Below are 8,857 nucleotides of genomic sequence, written 5' to 3'. Positions count from 1 at the left end.
GGAGGCTGAGGCAGGAGAATGGCGTGAACCTGGGAGGCGATGGAGCTTGCATTGAGTGGAGATCGCACCACTGCACTCCAGCCTGGGAGACAGAGCGAGACTCCGTCTCAAAAAAAAGAAAAAAAAACTTTAGTCTACAGAGTCTCAGTAACGGAGATAATAAACATAGACCTGTTTATTAAAGTGGCATTTCACATTAATAACATTTGTTCAGTTTGGAAACAAAGGGAATTTAGCATTTTTAAGGTTAGAGGAAGTATTTCTACCCAAATACCCTAAGTAATAACACTTAAAAATATAATATTTAAGTCTATTATCCCGGCTTTTCTAAGTGGTTGCTAAAGTTTTTGAATTTTTGTTTTGTCAGGATTAAAATTTAAAATTTTTGAAATTAATTTAGCTTTATTAATTTCTAAAAAACATTAGAAAATAATAAAACCAGTGCCACTACACTGATGATAAGCACATAGCATTCAAAATCTTTTTAATAAGAGGGTAGGATCCAGGGTTAGTTTTTGTAGCCTCGGCTGGCCGTCGGCCTCTGGCATGCTCGAACTTCCGGCCCTTGGGGCGGACATAGGGTTTGGTGGGGCTGTGTGGGCTTCCTGGGGCCTTGCTGAAATGCCAGTACACCTCTAGGCCCTTGCAAGGACCGGAGAGCAGGACAGTGCCACAGCCCTTGGGGGAGTCCAGGGCCAGCTGGTCGAAAGTGAGGATCTTGCCCCCTGCCCTGAGGATGCGGCTGCGGGCCCGGCAGGTCACGCGTAGTGCACATACCTTAAGTTTGGGCACCTCCTGAACCAGCACATCATCCGTTGTGGTCCCCACAACCACGGCCGTTTTGTTTTCCCAGCCAGGAAGCTTCATCTTCTGGATCATCCCGGAAAGGGACAGAGGCGGCCGGTTGCTGTGACTCATAAACAACCTCTTCAGCACAACCTGGTTGAATGTGGAATTGGTTCTTCTGGCCAGGAACCTGTACAACTTGACCAACAGCCTCAGGCAGACATCCTGGCTCTTGGGCTCCTTGCGGCGAACCTTTCGGTCCTTGTTGTGGCAGATGTCAACTCCCATGATGGCACCTCGTGCTCTGCCAGGTCCGGAAAGCAGCACATAGTCTTTTGAAGAGCATGGAGCTATTTCTTCAACGTGAGTACTTAGGTGAAAATAAATGATCATTTTATGAAACTGCCTTTAAATAAGAAATCAGGAACACAGGTATATCAGATAATTTAGGAATGTTCACATAATCTCTCCATCTTCTTATATATAGATATCCATGCATACAGATATTTAATAATTTTATTATCCAATTAATAAAACATGCAACAATGTAATATAATAAAAGTGAAATTTAGTATATTCTGGGTTTCTTAGAAAAAAATATTTTCCCATGGAAATTTTTCATATCCCTCTAATGTATCATCTATAGCAGAAGACAACAGGAATATGAGATTCACCACTTTAGAAAGAATAAAAACTCTGTGTAGTAATATAAGTCTTTATTCACATTATGACTATTTCAAATTGCACCTTGATTTTCAAGTAGAGATCAAATACTTCTCAATGCTGGAGAAATTTCACAAAAAAGTCTGACAATATGCCATAAGATGGGAGGGTAGCAATATATTTTCTGCCCCTTCTCTGCCCACTTCTCATACAGGTATAGATTAAGAAAAAGGGAGAAAAGAGTATAAGAAAAAGTGGAGGTAGAATGGAAAGATAAAGCTGACTTGATTATCTTCAAAACAAAGTATTAAAATAACCAACCAGTACTTTCTTTAATAAAATATTTTGTTACCTATTAAATAAATAAATAAATGATTTTTACCCAGAAAACTTCCAATCAGTTATCATGAAAGAAATATTAAATGAATGGCATGAAAATGGCATGGAAAAAAATGTTTCTTATCATTCTATTCAAAAATGTTATGAGCATCAGTGTAAGAAAACAAATATGGAAGAAAAATATTAATTAAGCCATACAAGTGTCTAAATACCTACAAATGAAAACATTAGCATATGTTCTAGCTCATATTTAAGATTCACTGGAATATCTCGCACAGGACTCGGTATGCTTGCCCAAGTAACAGTGTAAAGAGATGTAGACCTTTAACTTTTCCACCACCTACTATTAACAATGTCTCTACATTATAGAGTCAAGTTCTTGCAACTTCCAAAACAAAGAAAAAAGAATTCTGTTCCCACCCCTTATTAAAATTCAAACTGCCATAGGAACCATAAATAATTAGCCTTATATCCATGGCATTAATGCATTGTATACACTTTTTTAAAAACTAAGAAGCAGAATTATCATTCTCTGAAAGTAGTCAATTTCTTTCTTTTTTTTTTTTTTGAGATGGAGTTTCACTCTGTCACCTAGGCTGGAGTACAATAGCATGATCTCACTTCATTGCAACCTCCGTCTCCCAAGCTCAAGTGATTCTCCTGCCTCAGCATCCCAAGTAGCTGGGACTATAGGCGTGTGCCACCACACCATGCTAATTTTTGTATTTTTAGTAGAGACGGGGTTTCACCACGTTGGCCAGGATGGTCTCGATCCGTTGACCTCGTGATCTGCCCATCTTGGCCTCCCAAAGTGCTGGGATTACAGGTGTGAGCCACCGCGCCTGGCCCAATTTCTCTTTAACATATGAGAAAATGTTTAGCTAATCCTTCCTCCTCAGTGGGCCTAGGGAGTTTTTCTCAAGACACTCAAGTCTCTTGTTACTCAAGGACTTTGGCCAACAGTTCATTTCCAACTTCCTGTCAGAGAGGGGGCACTTTCACATCAGTATGTGCTCCATAGGCTTAGCTCCTTGGGAGCCAGGACTTTGTTTGCCTTGCTAATTGTTGTAACTGTAATCTCTACAATGGTGTCTGTAATAGAAGTATTTAATAAATATTCATAATGATTTAATGAATATAATCAAAATTTCCTAGGTATGTGCTATATGCTAATTATGGTGAGGATCTTGTAAAATAATTAGTCCCATTATTGCTGCTACCAGGGTGAGGGACATTTTCTCAACAAAGGTAAAATTTATCCCATCTCTTTAGAGAATGATGAAGTACTTACTTGTAAAGCCAGATCACTACAGCAAATAACATATCAACACCATCCTTGGCCATTTTCCTAAAGTAATTCCCCCGCCCACTGATATGTCCATCTCCCCATGCATTCATCTATATATGGCCTGTGATTTCTTGTATCTAAGCCCGACTTCCACTGTCTGCCTCCTTCCCCACTTTTCTTCTTTGTCCTCTGACACTACTATCTTCAAAAATACGTTGTGTAGACCACTAGTTTATGCATATATTGCTTCTTCTTCTCAAAAAAGAATCCTAGCTTTTTTCCTGAGGGATTGCTTTCCTATCCACCCTCTAAATTGAACTCCACTCATTCTTCTATACTCCATTAATTTGGGGCTTGAAGTGGTCTTAGCATGCCCCTGAATACTCAGTGCAACTTCCAGATCACTGATGCTCCAAGAACACTAGGTAAATCCTACTTTGAAATTAAGCTCAATCTAATAAATGAGATATTTATCTTATTATCATTTTCATCTGTCAATTGCATGGCTTCTCATTATTCAAATACTTCTTTTCTAACTTAAATCTTGTCAGCATTCTGGTGTCCTTTGATAATGCAAAATAACATTTCCAGATTTTCAGCTATTTACTCTGCTTACTTTTGTAACACTAACAACGTCGGTTATATTTTCAGTCATCTCCATGACTGAAAGTATTTAGTCATCTCCCAGAAGTATTTATGAAATCCTGAAACTAGCATTCATTCTTCCAACTCTCACGTTATCTATTTGTTCTTTAAGCATACTGAAATCTTTAGTTCCTTTACCTATTTACATTTTCCTATTAATTCCATTTAGTTTTCACCTGCTTCCCTAAATAGCTCAGACCTTGTGTCACATTGCTTCAACCAACTATTCTTTTGCCAATACTCTCAAATCCTTTGCTCCAGCCAACTATTCTTTTGCCAATACTCTCAAATTATTTGCCACATTATCATCTGCAGCCCCAGCCAGGTAAAATCCCAGCCCTACAGTAATCCATTTAATACTTCAAAAATTGATGCATTCAAACTGATTTCATCATCTTCTCCCCAAAATTGCTTTTGGTTATACTGCCTATTTCAATAAAGAACTCCAAGGTGCTCAGTTCCAGAAATCTAAAAATTATTCTTAATGCTTCCTCTCTCTAATTCTATATCCAATCAATTATCAAGTCTTCGTAGTTACAAATGTATTGCTATTCATGGTAGATGTCTTCTTAGTTTGCAAGTCATAAAAACATGTATTTGGGGTGATGAAACAAATGGTCCCATTTACATAGTGTAGAAGAAGGAGGTTTGTATTGGGATCGATAATAACAGGAGAGAGGTTTCCATTTTTATCCTATTAACTGTAGAGCCAAGAGAAGAACTTAAATAAGGGGAAATATAAAAGAAAGGCCTTGGAGGACAAAGCAAGGCTAAGGAAGATAATCACAGTTATGGAACTTGGGGCTTCATAGTTTGTACAAGTTTCTCTATAAAGAATAAAGACCAATAAATTTTTTGAAAGTTATCTGGTATTCAGTAGAAAGCTGCTCCTTTTTCATTTTCCCAACTACCCTCTGCTGTTTTCTAACCTTTAGTAAAAATATATTATGAACCACAGTCCTTTGTTGAAGTCATTTGTTGCCATATTATGTAAAATTACTTTTATTTTCATAGAAGATATCTGAAACGTAAAACTTACACAATCCAAATTCAAGAGAAGGTGAATAAAATTTTACAAAAAGTGTATTCAATTAAATAGTTAAATAAAACCTTCACAGTGACTATGGGGAACTAGATTGTGTTTACACCTAACTGTAAAGTCCATTTTAAAAATTTCAGTGATGACACTGTAAAAAATAATTCTCTATGAATAAAAAATGTGATGTCAGGAAAGATCATGATTCTCTGATCAAATAAGATAAGAGTGAAATCAGCAAACAAAAACTAAGTGTCTGTAAAGAAATGCTGTGTCATTTTCTCTAATAAAATAGTCAATACTTTAAATGAGCATACAAGTCAAAGTGTCATTGTGTTCAATATCCTGAAAGGTAAAGAATAGTGCAGGCTAGAATATTATATTCCTGAGGCAGTAATTCACATATTATATAAAAAAGGGATATTTAAGGACAAAGAGTAGTAACTATCTTTTTACTGATCTAATAAATTTGGATATTAATAAAACAATGTTTAAAAAATATTTGGGAAGAATGTTCAATATTTATTTCAGTTAATTTGGCTATAATTTTACCCAAGCAGCAACCACAAAGAAGTAGAATAATCAATAACATTTTGAACAATTCAACATTAATATATATTTAAACATATCTGCTTACTTGTTGTAGGATCCTTGGGGTCCTAGGGTAAGAGAGAGCTAGTCTAATTTGCAGAAACATAGACAAGTTTATTGACATCAAGATAGTGTCCTCCAATATCACAGTAGTGAGTAATGAAATATTGCAAGCAAACATCATAGCAAGAAATAATCACAAACCATCTGATTTCTTTCTGAAACAATACCAAGATGAGGCTGGGTGTATTATTCATCTTGGTACCATGAGTTTTCTTAACTTCAGCAAAATAGTGAAATTAAAAATATACATATGTAAAATAAATCAAAAAATATAACCTAAACATATCAAATTTGTACTTACATTAAAAATTAAAAATAAGCATTTTATATTGGAAAATATGAAGATAAAAAGTTGATATTCAGACATTAAAAATAGCAAGCTATTCAGTACGTATTTGCAAGATTCTTTACATCTTAAGCTTTTTAACCTTCAGATATGAAGGTTAGCTCAAATATGAGCTGTAGAAATGCTTCCCAACATAAGTTTGAAATAGCTTTCCCTAATGAATGGATAGAAATTATTTGTAGGTAGCTTGTACTATTAATTTTAAGGGTTCATGATGCTTACAGATTTTTGGAAAAGTTGTCTTCTCGAACAATTGTAATACCCCCAACAAAATGACACAAATTATTTTATATATATAATATAAATTTGGTTAAAGAAAATAAGCACACACGATTCATGAATGATTACCATTTAAAAAAACTTTAGCTATTTGAAATATTTACCCTCTGAATAGTATAAAGTAGTATTCCATAGACTTTTTCTTAATTATTCTAAATTCCAATATAGGAAGAGCTATGATTAATTAAAAATTGCATATCAAACTATTATTCCAGATCAATAATAGACTATGCCTGTTTGAGATGTGTCAGAGGGATGGTTATCAAGTAAGAATACAAAAATCTGTCCTTTACCCTTAGGTGTTCTGTGTCATCAGTCCACTTCTCTTCACTGCCGCCCCATATAACCAGCAAGCACTTTATCAAATGATTACTACCAAACATACCCAGAACTATTCTGAGAGGAGGTCTCATCAATTTTCTCCATTTCTTTACAATTGAGTGATGTTTGACTACTCCAGACAATGTCCACTTAGCCCGTTCCTTTAATTAGTTCAGATAGGAGTTGATGAAACAGGTTTAGCACAAATAGTGACAGTCCCAGTCATAGATGGAGAATAGGATAAAAGTCATTTTTGTGACTGATAATTTAAAATCATTAAGTAGGCTTAATTCTTATTTCTCTCAATATATCAAGGTAATCTTCATAGTAGGAAGTACAATGTACTTGGCTGGTAGTGTAACAGTTCTTTTGATTTCTCATTTGTTTTCCATCCTAAATGGGTTACAGTAAAGCATAAGAGCATTCATGCATAAGTATTTGAAATACTGAGTTGGAATAAAACTACATACAATATCTGGGTACCTTTTTTAATAATTCTGAATCATTAGGTTCAGGAAGAAGACACAGAATATGTATTTTTCGATAATTTGATGGAAGCCAGATATTAGAAGTTGTGTTTTAGAATCTTTACAGACATATAAGATGCTCTGCCTCTCAGAGTGTTACTTTTACTTTGCAATAAACTTCTTTGCTTACTTTTACTTTGGACTCACAAATTCTTTTTTTTATTATTATAATTATACTTTAAGTTCTAGGGTACATGTGCACAACGTTGAGTGGCAAAGTCAAGAACCTGAACCGGCCCACCTACAACACTGGTTTCTTTGCTTTTTAGTTTATTTAGTTTAGTTTTTACTATCCAGTAGCACAGAGGCCACAGTGAAGTTTTTGAGGTAAAAAGAGGTAAACTTCGTGTACTATATAACTTCTGTATTGATCCTTGCACCTGTTACAGAAGTTATTTTCCTGTCAACTTAGAGAAAAATTGGTGTTTCACTTTCCAGGTGATTAGAGTCTGAAAATGTCTCAGGCTTTGAGAAGAGTTCCTGAAAAGAGTGATATTTCTATGTCATGGATAATCCTTTCCCCAAATAATAATGTACAATGGTCAGTAGATGAAAACTACAAGAATGTAATTGGTTGTCTACCTACTCATGGATGTTTTAAAACAACTTTTGACACTGCAACTCTGAATTTCTGGTATAATATTTTTTATAAATGTCACAACATGGTTTGTCAAGAAAATTCATATGCTAAAAAAATTTCAAAACAGTGGTTTAACTCAACACTTTAAAAGTAGTTCAAAAGACTAATATAAATCAATGCTAGAAATTTTTAAGGCACTATTTCCTATTCTTCATTTTACATGAATTTTGATTTTTAGGTAGGTTTCAGAGATGGGGTTTAGAATATTGGAAAAAAGGGATAAGATGATTCATACAGTTCATATAAAATCTTTTAAATGAAAATAAATAATATTTTTCTTTTGTATTTTACCATTGTTTTCAAACTAGAAAATAAACACATGTTAACTGTCTTATGTTAGTCACCAAAATATTATACTTTCTTTTATTTTGGGTCATCTCTTTATTTAGTTTTCATTCAACAAAACTTACTATCTACCATGCACTATTGTTGGATTTAAATACAAATAAGATACAATGGCTACTATCAAGATACTCAATTTTAGTTACTAGACACAGCAATTACATGTAAATATACAAATTCTACAGTAGAAGCTTAGAAGTATGTTCTGTGGTCAAGGGGATATAATAATTATTATGGCAAGAGAAGAGAGCAAATACAAATGAATTTACAGAGGAAAAACTGTATGAGTTGGCACTGGAAGTGACTAATATAGCTTATAGTAAAAAGTATGAGTTCAAATACAAACTTTACTACATGATAATGGTATGCCCATGAGCAAGGTTTTTATCCACATTAGTCTGTAGTTCCCTCCTCTGTATAACGGAAATGCAAAAGTGTTTTTGCCATAAAGTAGTTTTGAAGATTAAATAAGAAATTTTATATAAAGGGCTTAATAGAATGTTAGGAAATTAGGAGCATTTCATAAATCTTGTGTTTTAACATGAGTAGGAATTTTCCAAGAGGCCGTAAAGACAGGGGAATCCACATGGAAGAAATGGTAAAGAGAAAATGATAGGGCTTAGTTAGGTTAAGCATATACTCTGGTAGAGATCACAATTGTAGGAAAAGCAATGACAATAAATTTGCGACGTCAGGTTAGGATTAAATGGTTAAATATCTTATAAGCCTGGAAAAGGGTAAGAATTTAGTGGGGAAAAAAACTGAATCAGATCTGTGCTTTAAATACAGTAAGAAGAGTTAAATTTTACTGAAGAGATGAATATCTGTATGGAGGCACTTGTAAGTACACTGAATGATGGGAGGTATGTGAGAGGTTGAAATGATAGGTTTTTATCACCAACTGAGTATGAGAAATAAGAATCAGGATTGCTCTCGCCTCTAAAGTTTGTGTTCAGGCAACTCTGTGAACTCATTTAAGTGAGCTGGAGAA

The 8,857-nt window shown here is 34.6% G+C and overlaps 1 pseudogene; it reads right to left on the bottom strand.

Annotated features, from left to right (window-relative positions):
• Nucleotides 1-447: 447 nt before the first annotated feature.
• Nucleotides 448-1,074, bottom strand: LOC119625159 (large ribosomal subunit protein eL18 pseudogene; annotated as a pseudogene).
• Between the last annotated feature and the right edge of the window lie 7,783 nt (nt 1,075-8,857).

This window comes from Chlorocebus sabaeus, chromosome 10 (assembly GCF_047675955.1).
Source record: "Chlorocebus sabaeus isolate Y175 chromosome 10, mChlSab1.0.hap1, whole genome shotgun sequence".
Taxonomy (NCBI): domain Eukaryota; kingdom Metazoa; phylum Chordata; class Mammalia; order Primates; family Cercopithecidae; genus Chlorocebus; species Chlorocebus sabaeus.
This window is presented reverse-complemented; position numbering and strand designations above follow the sequence as displayed.